The sequence below is a fragment of the Pyxicephalus adspersus genome, chromosome 9 (assembly GCF_032062135.1).
Source record: "Pyxicephalus adspersus chromosome 9, UCB_Pads_2.0, whole genome shotgun sequence".
Classification (NCBI taxonomy): domain Eukaryota; kingdom Metazoa; phylum Chordata; class Amphibia; order Anura; family Pyxicephalidae; genus Pyxicephalus; species Pyxicephalus adspersus.
This window is the reverse complement of record NC_092866.1, coordinates 23,995,381-24,013,107: the sequence shown is the minus strand read 5'-3', so window position 1 is coordinate 24,013,107 and position 17,727 is coordinate 23,995,381. Positions and strand designations below refer to the sequence as shown.

General features: G+C 36.0%; 1 long non-coding RNA gene across 1 annotated transcript in view; it reads left to right on the top strand.

Moving 5' to 3' along the window:
* LOC140338631 (uncharacterized) overlaps positions 1–15,705 on the top strand; it is a 78,988-nt gene extending 63,283 nt beyond the window's left edge. Inside the window, exon 3 of the long non-coding RNA XR_011922281.1 lies at positions 15,214–15,705. This is a non-coding gene — a long non-coding RNA (uncharacterized lncRNA). The remainder of the gene's footprint in view (positions 1–15,213) is intronic.
* The last annotated feature ends 2,022 nt before the right edge of the window (positions 15,706–17,727 follow it).

Sequence of the window (17,727 nt, the reverse complement as noted above, 5' to 3'; positions counted from 1 at the left end):
GATGAACTAAAACTTTTGCCCAATCCACAGGAAGTTCATTAGGTATATAAAGTGTGCTATTAAAATCAAACTCAGAAAGTGATTTAGAAATAATCAAATCATGTTTTGCAAATGCTATCAGCAGTCAATGCCCTGCAAATTAACATAGGTAAGGCAGACCAAAACTCTCTACACAAAAAGTTGCTAGGGCGTAGAGTTTTTTTTGACAGATAGGACATGAAAAAGGAAAATGTATTACTTACTCTAATTTTCCTTTCCTAAAAAAGATCCATGTCAGCACACAACAGGACACTCAGGACCTAACTAGATAGATATCTAGGTAGATAGCCATAACTAGGTAGATATATATATATTTTGGCATGGAGCTTATCAGGAAAAGGAAAATTACAAAAATTAATAAATTTTCCTTTTTCCTGACCGCTCCATGTAAACAAATGACAGAAAACAACTAGCACATCCCAGGAGGAAAGTTCAAAAATATTTATTATTCACATGGAAACCAGTAGACAGACCTTTTTCGACATATAAATAAAGGGTTCACTGGTTGGCAAACATTCAATATAGTGCACAAAAATGCCCATATGCCACATCCTAAATATAGACCAAATCGATATGTGTAGAGAAACACACATATCGATTTAGACTTTTTTTTGACCAAAACCAAGAGCAGTTATGGCTGACAGTTCAATGCAGGAATGACACAATGGGTCTGTTTTATTAAAGCTCTTCAAGGCTGGAGAAGATACACTTTCATTAGTGAATCTGAGTGATCCAGAAAACCTGGAATGAATCTGGTCCAGGATTTTAAACAATTGCTAGCAAATAGCAAATTCCTTTGAAGAAATCCAATCTAGATTTTCTGGATCACCCAGCTTCACTTTCATTAGTAAATCTGGGTGATCCAGGTACATTTGACCACCAGCATCTTTCATTAAGGGAAACGTTATTTTTTTATTTTTGTGCTTTTAACTTTACTTTTAGCACATGATTTTTAATCTCTAGTTATTTCACAGAAGCTACAAATGAAAGTACATTTTGATTACCAGTTGACAGATTCTCCTTAAGCTGTCAGTGCTCAGTGAACTTGCTGCCTGGCTATGCCTACCCTCTGCACAGCATTGAAACATAATAATTACAAAGTAATATTCACAAAGATGACCATTTCAGCACACAGTAATCCAGGGTAATCATGCCAGAGCCTCGCCATCACATTGCATAGTGAAACTAAACAACTAGAGCTTTAATATAGGTAAACCGAATGAGGGGTCCAAACTCCTACAACCTTGATTGTCCTTTTTTTACACACAGAACCATAAGTTTGGTTAGTGAGCTGCATCCATCCACCAGGTGTGAGATTTGCAGAATACAGAGAACCTGACAGATTCAGTCCACTCCTGTCTGCAGTACAAGACACACCTGAACACATGCTGTTGTATGTCTGCACATAGTGCTCCTTTAAAGAAAAAGTATTTACATGTTAGGTCTGTAGCTCCTCATTCAAGAATCCTATGGCATAAATAAAAGATACAAAGCTTTCATTCAGGTGTCTCACCTGCATACCCATTGGTGGATTCCAGGATTCACAATATGATCATCAAACATTTTGAGAAATTACCATACCTCTGAGCCACAGATGAAGTCTTAGTAGATTTGTTGCTGCAAGGTTTTCCTCCAAAGTGACCTTTAGCAACCATATAGAGGGGACTTTACCTGGAGGGTGGACAGCCAGAGATTTACTCCAGCCAGGTAGGTGGCTACAACAGTGCTGAGAGTACAGAGGAGGAAAAAAGAAGAAACTCTAGGGTATGGAAGGCCATCAAAAGTTTTGTTATGGGAAGTTAATTGAAGATTTCCCCCTAGCAATACACACAAATTATAACAATATTCAAATGAAAAACTTTAGTTTGTATTATCCTTAGCTTTAATCCCTGAAAATATTGCTAAGCATTGCACTGTTTAATAATTTTCATATTTCTCAGAATTCCTATTCAATCGTTTTTCCTCTTTGTGTACATCTCAATCAATCTAAACAATCTTTGAAGTCTGTATGTCTCCTTGCTGTTTTTTGTAGACTGTCTCTTCCACCTGTTATATACAGTATGTTTCTTGTTAAAGACTATTAGAAGGCCACTATTGAATATAAGAACGTAATATGGGCATGGTCTAATTCATGCAACCTGGTTTGTTAAAGCTCTGCAAGACCTGGTAGGATAGACTGTCATGATGGATCCTGGGTGATTCAGCAAACCTGGAATGGATTTCTTCAGAACAAGTTGCCATTAATTAGCAAATGTTTTCAATCCTGGATGACATCCATTCCAATTTTGCTGGTCCACCCAGGTTCCCCCACAATAGCCTATCTTGTCTAGTCTTGGAGAGTTTTGATAAACCAGGCCCATTGTGTTAATTTCTGCTGACCCAGATCCTGTATGTTTGTGTATCTGGGCTTCATTCTACTGATCTCTGTCATTTCCGACATGACCAGTTAAAGCTTCTGGATGTTGATTTTGTAAATTTCTGGACAGACCTGCTTTCTGTATCATTCCTGGTCATGACTCTCTTGATTCTCTAACTACATTCCTCTTTGTTTGCCCTGATTACAATAATAAGTTTATGACCCGGCTTCAAAACTAGTGGTCCATCTGACTCTTTATGTTTCTTCAGTTGCATGACAATTTTAGGTACTGCATCCTGAGGCTTGTCTTAGAACCAAACCATCTCCACCATCATTGGCTCCACTTCCGGAACCTGCTTCATGAAAGGGGGCCTCCGTAAAGTATACTTGCTTGTCTGCAATTATCCTGATCTTTTTGTTTCCCTTTCTCCTACAGTGTATTGTGCATTTGTTATGCTGGTATACTTTTCTCTAAAAGCTTTGTTACCTAATTTTTTTTTTACATTTTATCCAGTGGGACAGTTTGTTCACAGATAAAGGCAAATGCTTTATGTTTACGTTCCTTAAAAATTATTGATAAACTTTCCAAGCCTCTTTTTCTGAGATAACTTAAAATGTATGAGAGCACTATAGTTTTTCTTAGCCATAGTTTATATGACCTGGATAATAGTATTTCATGCTTGAATGGAAAGAATGTTTTGACAAAGCTTTTAATATGCCAAATTGCATCACTTATCACAACAACAAGCTATGTACACTTTCCTTTTTCAATTTTGTTAAAGAAAAAATCTATAATTGGGCTAACTTTCTAAATCAAATGATCTAGTCATTACATTGGTGACAAGATAATTATACAAGTGTAAAAAAACAAGGAATAATATTTTTATCCCTGCTCATATATTAAAAGAAATTTTTCCTTGGGAACCAAAGCCCTTTGACCCTGTTTTGTGCAAGATCCAAAAAACTGAACAGATATGAGCAATAGCTGATGATTGTGATGATAAAGTCCACATGGTAGCCCACTATTTGATCTATCCTGAAACCTGCATTCCTACAATAGCAGAACAATTGATCTTAGTATATATTTTATTTGGAATTTTTATTGCTTCTATGATAAATAACATAGCTCCGCAATTCAAAGAAATGGGGATCACTTGACGTACAGCTGTCCTCAATTGGCTAAGCTCCATTATGCTTGTCAATGACAGGTATAGCATATTGCCATCTGTGTGATGGAACTTGTATTTCTTAAATTTAAAGTTCCAATATGAATCAAAATCAGTGAGCAACAAGGCACTGCAATACCAGTAACTATTCCTCACAAAATATTGTTTATTTTCTCATCTAGCCTCAATTCCCCATGACAATGCTTTAATGTATCCTTACTCCCTTGACACGAGTTTGGACTATGTGTTTTCTACTTCCAGAATCAGTGAATTTTTGTTACATTTCCTATTGAATTACTGAATTACTCAATAATCTTAAGGAATCTACATACTATCTAAATTCCATCCTACCCAATTTACCAATACCTAGCATTTTCACCCAGACATCAAGATGATAATTGATTAATACTAATTTAGGAATACACTACCAATTTTAGGAAGTAGAAATGTTTTTCCTCTCATATTCCTATAAACATAATGTTTAATCAAATAAATAATCATCAATACCTTTTTTTCATGAATGGGTACTTGCAAAAATAGGACACATTTTATCATTTAATGAATTTACCTTGCCAAACTTGTAAGTTTTTAGTAAACAGTTGTCAAAATTCCAGGGATTGGGGGTGGGAGTCAGGGTACTGATGGTAACATGAAATGGAAAACTAAAGAAAAGTGTTTCCATACACCAGTGTCCGGTTCTTTTAGGGGGTCTCCAAACGGACCATCAGAGACGAGACAGTAGATCCTAATTAAGAAGATTTATTGTTGCAACAGAGAAAATTAAATGTTTAGCAGGTAAGGCAAAGAGATTCTAACTAAAACTAGAAAATACATCAATCTTTATAGGCATAAGGAATCACTCCTTTATAGGAGGGCTTAAGCCATTATCTAATTGTCTTTAGGAAGATTGTCTAATAATGTATAATTGGAAGTCCATATAACCATAAAAGTTCACAAACAGGTAATGGGGTGGATAAACCATGTGTCTAGCACTTTTGGCACAGAAATGACTGTCCACCATCTTGAATTCTTATTCAAACTGGTTCTAAACGCAAGGTTCTCTTATCAGTCTTCAAGGTCATTCTGTGCTCAGCTTTCAGGGTCATCTTGCTGATTGTTTCTGTTGCAGGTGCTGCTTTCTGAAAACAATCAAACAAAGCAGTAACTATTCTTCATAGAAGCAGAGTATATTTTATATGCTATATACAGAACCCCTATATGTTTCTCTACCAGTAATGTACAGAACATCTTAAGGTTGTCATATTTTGCTAAACTGAATTTTAAAAAGACTATTCTATATATAGCCCAAATTAAAATTGAACAAATATAATAAAGGAATTCACACAAAAAGATTGGGGCCCAAACAAGTGTTGATTTATACAAAAACGTATGATTTTTTACTTAGTCCAAATCCTTATGTCTGCTCATACAGGTCTATTAACCTCCAGTCAACCAGTAATAATTTGCAAAACCATTTTTAATTCAAACAAGTTGACTAGGAAACCATTGGGGAAATTCCAACCAGTTTCTGTACATGTTTTGCACACATATAGTCTGCTACCCCATGAGAAATAACTGCAGTAAGTATTCTGGAAAAAAATAATATACCTCTCTTGGTCTCCTAAATTTCTATTTTGGTTTTGGTTTAACCACCTCATATTATTAGCTGCAAGCTACAGATATCACACATATGGTTAGCTATAACCTTTTCACACAGAGGTTGTATGTGCTGTTATGTAATATTCTGCTTTTTATAACTTTATGACTCAGAAGATGTAAGCTCAAAAACACAGAGTCATTTTACTGGCTTTTACTAGACACTTTAGACATGCAATATAAATGAAGTGGAACAGTTCAAAGACTTTAGAAGTTGAAAAAAAAATGTAAGCACTGTACGTTCAGTAACAAGTGTAACAGTTAAGGACATAAAGTACATAACTCATACACTTTTTGTAATAAGGAAAATAATTGTTTACCATATAGAAAAATAGAATAATTGGATTAGGTTGAGGTATGGTGGCTCAATTTCTAGTGCCAAGTTGTTATTCTGAAAAAGGACTGACTACATTAGATTTATAAAAAAAAGAAGTCTTTGGCTTGATACATGGGCCCTAATTCATCAAGAAAAATTGGACGCTCGCGCATTCGTATTCGCGATCCGAAATCGTAAGCCGTCGTGCAATTCAGCAACTGAATAAGCTCACGGCCGGAGCCGCGCATCTCCGGCAGCTTTACACTGGTGAGCTTGCATTAAAATTCACTGTTCCCCTAAAAAATCATTCTTTCTAATGGCACACATATTACCCTTAGCCCTAAAAAAAAATGTTTGCGCTGTTTAAATGTTTTGTTGCTGCCCTGACAGGTTCTAAAAAGTACTACATTTTAATTATAGAAAACCTGGTATGAATAGTTTGCCTTTTTTTAATTTGTTACATAAAAGTTTATATCTTAATATGGTAAAACGAAAACAAAAAACTTATTTCACAAGAAAAAATTTATCTTCTAAAATCCTCTAAACCTGTTATCTCAAGGCATAGATCTTTAGGCTATCTCTTAGCAAATTTAAGCCTAACTAAGGCTGCATACACATGTTCAATTATTGCCATTGGAAATAATCTTTAAAGATTTTTTTCAAAGAAAAAAAAATGAAAGATGGATGAACGAGTGCTGTACATACTGCGCCCTTCTGTTCTGTGAAGAGGGGAAGCGGGAGAAAAAGTAAGCTGCACCCTTCTGCATTCTCCTCTCCTTACTTATTTTACATCGTCCTTCAGCATAGATCCATGAAAGACGTTGGGCAACCTCTGTACGCTTGTCAGATACTTGTCGAGACAAGCCCCACTGTTCATATAAGGCGAGCATCAGTGTTTCTTATCCCTATTCTTCCTAAAATATTTTTTCAATGTCATATGTTGTGAAATATATATTTTTTAACATCCCTAATATTTTCATATCATATCCTAACAGATACCTAGGGTATAATGCTTTCCATTTACACTTTATTATATTTAAGTTGTTCCTATTCTTTTGCTCCTAGAGATGATTTTATCACAGGGGGCGTGTTTACTAAAATATATACTTTTCATATATATATATATATATATATATATATATATATATATCTTTATATATAAAGTATTTTTATTGCATTTATTTTATTTTTGTTAGCTTCCTTTAACAATGTTCTTTTGGCATTTAATGGGTTATTTTATATTTCTTTGGTAAAAACAATAGTTTTACAGTTCAGAAAGGTCTATTTTTTATATTCTTTATTGAGTAAAAATGTTGTTTCATACAGAAGATAAGCAGAAGTACAAAAGAGTACAGTAGATAAGATGTACAAAGTAATGTTTGTTATTTCAAGTATAATGAAACCATGTTCATCGATCATAGAAGCAGAAACATTTACTCTGAAGTGGGTTCCAGTTCATTACAGTTGTATCATTGTTATATGTATTTTTTCCAGAAATACAAGTGCCTATGTTGCTTTGTGATAGGGTAGCCTATCGCTATGACCTATTCTCTTATAAAGGTGTTAGGAAACCAGTAAGAGGTTAGCTGTATGGCTGCAGGTATGTGAGCTACATGCAGGAATATACCAGATACTGATTAACTGAAGAAAATACCATTTATTTAGTGAACACACATACACGGAACTATGTTTCAAAGCCCTGAATCCCTTTGCAATCTGAGTCCAGTAGGTCCTGCACATCCCCTGCTTTCTTTTCCTTTCTGGACTGGCCACCCTGGGCAGGCACGAGATCAGATATTATGTCTTCCAAAAAATGTAAAAACAAAAATGCCAATTTCACTGCCACTCTTTTATATAATGTTAAAAAATGTGGTTGTTTTAGGCAAACCAATATTCAAACAGTGTAACATAGGTGCAAGTGAGGCTAATGCCTAACTGTGTGCAAATATTGTTAGAATAGGCAAGGAAAAATAGAGCAAAGTTTGGTCAGGGTGCAACATAATGAAGAAACAGTTGACTAATTTCTTATATTACATTATAATTACAATATAATAAAGTATAATGAAAATTCAAAGAATAGCTAAATTCAAACACATTTGCATCAATAGCAATGGGAACTAAAATGTTTGTATTGCAAAACAAAATGAAATTTAGAACAAAAACACAATTTTGCTTATGTTTCTTGTCTAGTGTACCTGTTTATAAAACACTGGTCAGCATGAAACATTCATGGATCAAGTAAAACCAAAAATGTTTGCCCTTAAATGTAGGAGTTTCTGCTAGAAAAAAATATTATAAGTGATAGTCAGCATGGCTTCAAGAAGACCGAAGTTGTCAAACAAATTTACTCTCTTTTTATGAGGAAGTAAGTAAACAGGTAGACAGTGAAATAGCAGTTGATATAGTGTACTTGGACTTTGCTAAAACATTTGACACTGTACCCCACGCGGACGATTAATATACAAGTTAGGGTCAATGGGTTTAGAAAAGTCAATCTGTAAATGGATAGAGAACTGGCTTAAAGGTTGCATCCTGAGAGTAGTAATAATGATTCATACTCTGGATGGTCTAAGGTTATTAGTGGTGTACCCCAGGGTTCAGTGTTGGGACCTTTATTGTTTAACATCTTTATTTATGATGTTAAAAAGTAAACTATTCTGCTTAATAACAGCATGCAATGCCAAGCTGCAATATCTAAAGCTAGTACTTTCTTGTATTAAAAGCAGAATAGACTGCAGAGATGGAGACATAATCCTGCCCCTGTACAAAGCATTGGTCAGACCACATCTGGAATATGCAGTCCGGTTTTGGGCACCAGTTCACAAAAATTAAATTGTGGAACTGGAGAGTGTGCAGAGAAGGGCAATTAAACTAATTAAAGGAATGAAGGACCTGTCAATAGTAAGTTGACAATTATTCACGACAACTTCTGAGGTATAGTAAAAGAATCAAGGTTTTATTCACGCGTGGGAAACTCACAACAGACAAGGCAATAGAGGTTAGGACTGTCCTTTCCTCTGTCTAAAGGAGTCTCTGAAAACTTAAGCAAAAGTCTATATTTTATCTACTTCAGTTCCTTGCGTCACCGGTCATCCAATTCTGGGCTGGTCTCTTCTTAAATTTGCCTGGAGACAGACTAATTATTATTTTGCTTTTTACTGCCGCTGTACATTCCACTTTTAATTGGTTTTCTTGAGGGGGTTGTAGTTTCCATGGTCTCCTTATCTGCTGGCAGTTTCTATGGTCTTCTTATCTGGTTTCACTTGACCAGGTGCAAGGCCAAGGCGCCTCCAGGAACCGAAGTAAAGAACACAAATACCTGAGTTAGTCATTTTAAAACAGAATAATATAGTTTGAGTTAATTCTCACTTTACCTAAGGCTAGTATATATTCTATATACTTTCACATTTCCCTCCTGTTGAGGATTAATCAAACCATATGACCTTTTAGAAACTTTATCATAGGTTATCATTAACGGGAAACTTTTTATTAGTACTTAAGCTTTTCTATGTTATTAATCTCTGGGTCAGTCTCAACCAATTCGTACATTGTATCTCTAGCTACCATGTCAACCATCCAGGAAATTAATCCCTTCATCACTGGTACCAGACAGCAAGCTAGACAGAGTAATGTGGCAATACATAGCACAACAGCTGTAAGGGCGGTTTTAACCGTCTGCCCCCATCCACCGAACCAGGAATTCCACCAATCGGTTATCCAGTTGTTTATTCCTGCATTGGCCAATTCCTCGGAAAGCAACGTGAGACCGTTTAAAGCCTCAGTCACTGTTCCATCGGGCGCTGTGTTATTAGGAATAAAGGTGCAACAACTTTCAACAAAGATTTTACAAACTCCACCTCGCTCGGCCAGTAACATATCTAGTGCCATTCGGTTCTGCCACGACATCAGGGATGTTGCGTCTAGTTGCTCGGCAAGCCCTTTGATTGCATCCCGAGTCTGGTTGACAAAGCGCTGCTGATTATAGTATATATAATTAATTCAATCAACATTCTTATTTATAGAAACCCAGTGGCCTTATATTCATCAGGAACTCCTCTTGGAACCCCTATAGCATCTATATACGTTGGATTATTATTTGCTGAGAGGCTCCTTTTTGCCTTATGGTTTTTGGCAAGAGTCCAGTATCCCCTTCCGGGACCTGGTATGACCAGGAATGGTTGTACCAGGGTGATCAGTGTACATGTACCTCCCCAGTTTGCTGGTAGGATTGCCCTAAGTTTCTGGTCCCCACACAGCCACCATATATCTGCTAATGAATTTCTGTGTTTTTTGTTTTTTTTTTTAAATTGCTGTGTGGTCCATGTGCAGTTGCTGCAAACTGGCTCTAAGGCTAGTATATATTCTATATACTTTCACAGAGCGCACTATGAGGAGAGATTAGCTGAACTGAATCTATTCTCCCTTGAGCAGAGACGATTAAGGGGAGATATGATCACCCTCTATTAATTTATACATGGTCCATATAGAGAACTCTCCTCCCAATTACTCACTTTGAGATCATTAAAAAGAACAAGAGGGCGCTCTTTGCGTCTGGAGAAGAAGAAAAGAAGTTTAGGCCCTGGATAAGAAAGAAATTCTTCACTGTGTGATCTGTGAAAATATGGTGTATAAGCCGATCCGCGTATAAGCCGAGGTACCTATTTTTATCTCGTAAAACCGGAAAAATTGATTGACTCGCGTATAAGCCTAGGGTGGGAAATGCTGCAGCTACTGGCAAGTTTCAATATTCATAATAAATACCAATAAAATTGCATAATACAGCCATTACAGCCATAATACGGTAAACAAATACCATAGAGAGAATTTAGTGCTTAGGTAGGTATACTACTTACCGTACCCAACCACTAAATTCTCTTAGGATTCTGACTGGAAAAAGGAGCTGAAAGCGGTACAAAGCGTTACTGCATTCAGCCACTGTAGCCCCCTTAGCATTCTAATTCTGTCTGTATTTCCACGCAAAAAGCGTAACATTTTTTTGCATGGAAATTTTTTTTACATTGTAGGCTATAATTCTTAGGCATAACTCTCCAAAATATGTCCAATATTTAATAAATGTAATTTATTTAATAATAAACTTTAAATAAACCCCCCCCAAAAAATGTGTTAAAAAAATTAAAAAAATAGTGTATAATTTAATCTAACTGTACAGTAGTTTATATAATATATATAATATAATTATGTATATATTATATGAATATTTATTTGTATTGGACTCAATACAGCTATTTTGTATTGAATCCAATACAAAAATATTTGAATTTCCCGCCCCACCTCCAGCCCGCACGGACGTATGCAGAAACGTCACCAGGAATCCCTGGAGCTCATTTCTGCATTCGTGGCTGAAACCTGAAGAGACAAGATGTGCCGGAGGAGCTGCGGGGACAAGGTAAATATGTTTTTTCAGTAGTAATCAGATTACTACTGAAAAAACTGTAACAGTGATCGAATTTGGTGCCGGAGTTACGCCGGCTTGTAGCCGTGGCCGAATCAGGTGCTTTTTTGCACCAGACTGGCTTATAAACTGAAGGGTTTTTTTTTCAGCTCATTTTGGGGGCTGAAAATGTTGGCCTATACGTGGGTAAATACAGTATACATAGTCATGTCAGGGAAAATCCAATATCTGATTGCCTTGGGAAGGCTCAGAAAAGAGTTTATTTTCCCTGTTGGAGCAAACTGGACCTGTTGGTAAATGTTTTCAGGTTTTCTGGATCTCACAGGTTCACTAATGAAAGTGTATCCTTTCCAGCCTTGGAGAGTTTAAAAAAACAGGCCCAATATGTAAATGAACCTAACATTGACTTAGATGGCAATTGAAACCTTACAGTGATTGTAAACACACCTCTCCATAATACATTTTCAAGAAGAAAAGTTTTGCCTTCTATTATATCTAAATCAAAGGATCTATTTCTATCAAGTACTTCTGTCCCATGAAGAAATAAAAGAAAAAAATACACTTTTAACATTCTTAACTATTTTCATGAGAGGTTCTGGAATACCTGGCAGCATTTACGGTTGAGGTTCAGGACTAGCAGAGATTCGATCTTTGTGATTAATGAGGTCAAATCCATAATAACCCTAATGCACTGCCTAGCCCTTGAAATTGTCAGCTGTTTTGGAAAGGTCAATAGTTAAGGCTTTGTTATGAGCGGTCCTCTGGACTATTAGCTTGAAGCTGCATGTGTTTTTTTACAGGGCTTATTTTCTAAAATCTACAGTCTACAATTGCTTTTCACTGTCTTTTTTTTTTTTGTACACAGAAACAATATCTAATATATAATATTATAAATAATATAAGCTCTTCAATTTTAAACACCCTAGCTTTTTTTTCCAATTAATTGGCATATTTTTCATTTTTAATACTCTACTTTGGGATAATTAAAGCACATGAGAAAGTTGTTTGCAGTCAAGAGCTGCCTTTTTGCAGTGCCTTGCTGCATACTTAGATAAAAATGTAATGGGTGGGGAAACGTAATGGGTGTTAATGCAGGATATGCCTGGGTCATGAGCAGGAGGAAGGGGTCTATTTTTTTACAGCTGATATGTTAAAGTGCTAAGCTGACATAAGGAAACTGAGCATGCAAGGCTGTGGGGACAAATTTTGATTTTACTCTATTAATGGTTCTCTGTGTGAAAAGGATGAGCAGTCTATGTTCATAGGATTGTATGGGTCATTTTTGCTGCCTGCTCTTTCCCTTGAAAAAAAAAAACTGGAAAAGAAAAATAAAGAAGGCTGGAATAAATCGTCTACCAAATGTGGATGCCCCAAAATTGGAATTAGATGTAGCCTTCTAAGTCACTGATTTTTTCACAACATTTAAGCTGCCATGCCAGTCCATGTTTGCTTGATTACATAAAAGTGCTTGATTAGGTGGTAAAAGTAAAACAAAAAAAAAAATTAAAAAAACTTGCAAGAAATTAAATATTTACAAATGATAGCAGATGTCAATCTCCCCAACTGCCTCCACTGCTTTCTGCATTGAAGAGGGATTTAAGGAAGTGTAGGAGCAGGTAAAAGAGGAGGAGATGTAGCAGGAATAAGGGGGAGGGCATATTTTATTTTTATATATTTTTTAGACTGTCCTTATTTTAGAAAGGGCAGGCTACCAAAGAATGTAAGAAACAAATATATATATATAATTTATATATATAAATATATATATATATATATAAATTAATTATTAAATATTATTTATTTTTGTTTTGCAACTGCCTGTCCTTCCTCTTGGCAACAGAATCTTCCCACTCTACTTGCTTCTATGCTTACAAAGCAAGGAAAAGGGTAGGCAGTTTCTTCTTCAAGTTTTCCCCCTGCAGTTATGCCTCCAGGGCCAGAAGGTAAGCAGCAGAAAAGTTATATTTCTCACTCTGCCTGGCTCAATGTTGCTTCTATCTGCAGGCATAAAAGATGCAACACATCATAATAGCAATTAGCGTTGGGCACTACCAATGCTCTGGAGACCCATTGGTTTTAGGGAGTCAGAAGATAGGGACATCATTGGATCATAATGCTTTTCTTTGCTCCAGGTGGAATATGGAAAAGCTCTAAAAAAAAAAACCTTTTTTCACTTCCTTATGTTTAATTGCATACGCTCCTCTTTATCCTAAGAGCAAACCATTCAGCCAATACTTGCATACAAAGGTAAAGCTTTTAACTTTTAAACAATTCAGCCTGCAACTAAAAAGGAAAAGAAGTTCACAAGATGTACAAATATTCTTCTCACTAGTTCTTTCAAAGCAAAGTGTTTTAGCTTTAGCACTAATCATGTCCGTCAGGCAATACTTGTATACTTTTATTTTATTTTTGACTTTATTTCAAACAAAACATATTGGCACCACAGGCTGGTATGGTTTGTGTGTTGCTAATAATCTACAAAACTGTTTCCCTTCTGTAAGTGTTGACCAGCAAAGTGACGAAACAGAAGGAAATCATTTAGGTCATCAGAACAAAACAGCACTGGCACTTTGACTTTGGATGCAGTATTTTTGAAAAATTTATTGCAGTTTTTCACAAACCAAAGTTTTAAAGATATAATTTAAATTTTCAATTTTACTTACAGAAATTACTGGCTGAAGAATTTTCTATTTCCAGGTGTGTTGGAGACCTGGTCCCCCACAGAGCACCGTGATTCTATGGAACAGACCATATGTCTCTACTCCCTGTACTGGCATTTGAGCCAATGCCCCTGATTCATCAAGCAAAATCGGATTATCGGTCGCGCATTCGTATTAGCGATCCGGAATCGTGTGTACGCGCATACTCGAGCCCGGCCCGCGGTGATCCGCGATCGCTGGCCGCGCGTACGTTCGCGCTTCCAGCGATCGCGGATTTCAATGATGAATCAGGGGCAATGAATGAAAACATAGTGTATAGTAAAGAAAACAGGCATCTGACACCTACAGAATTTTCCACTCTCTTCAAAACACTAAAAAGTGATGCAGGCAGTGGGGCAAGTAAGTAGTAGAAAAAACTTTTACTCCAGAATTTTGTTTTTGTTTTCTATATATAGAGTTGTTTATTTTGTTACTTAGCATGTTGAGCTATTAACATCTGTTTGTGCTTTTTAGTATGTACTCTGTCTTTTACTTTTTTCCCTAACAGTTAGCAAATGGTGACAGCATTTTCAAAAAGTTTAATAATTCATTAATGACATTGCATATAATGTGCAATACAGGCTAGGCTCTCCCAACCTCAATAAACAGCCTGCACTCATAATATAATAATGCAAGAACGGCACTGGCATAATCATATTTCCAGCTTTCTTTGTAGCACGAAGACCCATCATAGGGCCAAAGAAGAGCTAAAGAGACAAAAATAAAAAGGGCCCTGCACATCATTCAAGGGTGGTATAGAGAAGAATTAAAAAGTGGGAAGGGACAAGTTCAAGTTATAGTAATCCATTATTAGGTATAATCATAGGACAATGTAAAAGACAATTTAAATATAACTCTCTGGATCCTGAATTATTGTATTATCAACAGGGGTGTAGTCATAAAAAAAAAAGAGGGGGCACTGTACTATCCATGACGTGCTCGCCCGGTTACACCCCTGCCTATGTGAGAGTGGGCAGGTTGTGTTCAGAGAGAGAAGGCTGCCCTGAGCCTGTAATTCCATACGGGAGATGTGGTCTGTGGCTTTGGCCGGTGCACCCGCTTTTTAGTAGGTGCCAGTCAGAGCCACAGACCACCAAAGAACTCTTTGCAAAATAAGAGTGGGCACACATGCCCAAATCCCAAAATAGGTGAGGGCACGGCGTTCTTACCCGTGCCTGCCCCACTACCCCTTTTATTATTATGATGAGAATGTAAAACTATCTGTCCAAACTTTGAAGCAACACAGTAAGAATCTGAAGCACACTGGCAAATCATTGGCACATCATAAAAAGAAACCCACCAACATATTGTAACTGGAATGTTTTTGCATTTATCAGTAAATATTACTTTTATCCAATCATCTGGAGGCCATTTCTGGCTTTTCATTAGTCCACATTAACCTTGTTTTCTTCCATTTAGGTGGTGTTGATGGTTAATGTTTTTTTCCTGTTTGTGAATACAGTTTTCCTATTTATAACAATGTCATTGAATTTTCGGAGCCATGTTTTATAATGCCAGCTGTTAAATAGCTTGTTTTATGTTTTTTTGTTTTTTGTTTTTTTTTGCAGCAAAACAAACTAAGTAAAACAACAAAATGGATATTATCCAGGAATTCATAATTTTGTGCTGTGAGGGGCTGTGAAGTACTTGTATTCTTTGTGAAAGAAAATGAAATTCGACAACCTACTGGAAAATTGAGAATGACAGTTGCCAATAACCCAATGTATTTCCTGACATAACATTAACATTGTTTAACAGAAAAACATAAGCTAATAATTATTTTGAGACATCATCAGATCCCCAAAAACCCCTAAAATTTTGGTGACAATGCCTTGTTCTGGGACTTTGTCACTAACATCTCTGACAGTATAATTTTAACACACCATACACCTACAAGCCCCATTCCTACGATGATCACAATACAACTGATGTCATACTGAATAGCTTTGACCTACAGGTTCTTATTTGGTGGTCACCATAATTTGACATTGACCCTTTGTAAATCAAAGTTTTGTAAACTGTAATGTGATAAAAAAAAAATAAAAAATCAAATTATGGAAATTAAATTATGGTCTCTCTATGTACTTTGAAGCTTATAATATCAATACTAAACATTGTCGCACCGCAAGATTGTTTATAGATTTTTATAGATATATGTGGATAACTATATGTGTATATATAATGGGTTGTGTATATGTGTGGGAATGTTTGTGATCTGTTTCTCTTTGTCAAGCCACCTAAACCACCTAAACCACCTAGGGGTTCCAAGGATCCCACACAAGGGACAACAGACAAACAGATGATAAAACAGGTGCCAGTAAGATCTAGTTTCCATAACAAACTGGTTACCAGTAGGGCCCTTAAGGGGTAATGAACCAATCAAGCCTGAGTCAGCAGGAGATGGATGAATAGCTGGACAGGTAGGTTGGGGTGATGGCCCATCCAGACCTTTTGGTGAAACCTACAATAGATGACCACGCCTGGCTTTGTCTCCAGCCTCCCATATCAAATTAGCATGGAGGTCAAGTAAATTTCTGAAGTTGGAAATAACTAGTCTATAGCTGGGGGGGGTGCGTCAACCAATAGTCATCTTACAGATCACACCCAGTAACCAATCCAAGAGCCCCAATGATACCTAATGGGAATGAACTAATTAAACATGGGAACTGAGATAATGGAGCTCTCTTCTCTTCTCCTGATGGTCCCTCTTCTGAGGTAAGTTCTTATGGAGCTCTCTTCTGAAGGAAGAAGGCTCCTGAGGTACCCATTTACATCTTAGCAGGTAGCTATAATATATTCCCAAATTAATTCCTACATCATCTTATATGCGTCTATGTTTTTGTTATGTTGTTATTGTTATGATGTTATGTTGTAAAGGGGTTTACTTACTAACAGCATTATTTTCATTTGCTTTATATTTTGTTGATTGAAGTTTCTATCTCCATATCAACCAATATTGCTGTGCATTTTATAGTTCCACTTGTTTCTTAATTAAACTTTTTGAATGACTAACTATTATTTGTGCAAGAACCTTCATTTATTGAATATATATGTGCATTGATAGGGTAATATAATATCCATATTTATGCAGATAATATTCATAATCAACACGTCTGTTCAAAAAACTTTTGGAAAAATTGTATACAATGCTCTTATCTCATCTAGAGAGCTCACTATGACTTTTTCTTAGTTGTACTGATCTGAGCTACACTATACTATACTGATCTTTGAATGGAAGGCGGCTATAATATGCTAAATGAAAAACAAATACAAGTGCTGCAGGACATCCTTTGCTGATTCCCTTGTGTCACTGAATTTTACAATATTTGTTGATGAAACTTGCTTGCACATTTTTCCAGATTTAATTATGTTTAATTTCCAAAGAGAATTGCAGCATTTGTCCCAGTAATCACCTAAAAATAAACAGGTAATTAAACATGTAATTACAAGTCATTTCTGAGTTGCTTTACATTAATTAGTTTAGATTTTGAGGAACATTTATAGGTTATTTAAAAATAGACAGAGATTGTTCTTTTAATTTTAATAGAGTTTAATTTGGGAAAAAGTACAAAAAATTTAAAAAGTTATTCATACTCCATAGTCCGAACTTAAAAGCCAATAAGGATAGTTGTTTATGCATTTTTGCATTACTAGTCAGTTGGGAGTTTACTCATTTTTATTAATGCTTTTATTTTAAAACATTCTGCTAGAAGATGGGTTTGAAATGTCAAGTATGATCTAGTACATATTGGTGGACAACCCTTTTATATAAAGTAAAAATTTGATTTTTTTTAAGTGCAACAGCCTTTTTCAAAACAAAAAAGGGTGCAGCACCTCCTCGTGCAGTGCTGCGAGATATTCTGCGCATGCGCGATGTTTATTTAATGGGAAAAAAAAGAAGGATACCAGGATGACTCAGGACCCGATCGAATCGAACTTCTCCTGATAGATTGATGGATCTGCGAGATTAAAGGTAAATATGATTTTTTTATTTTTAGTTTAGTTTCGCTTTAAGCTAGCTTTTGGTTCTTCAGAAATGTTATGTCTTGTATTAGATGTTTATTTGTAAAACAAATACAAAA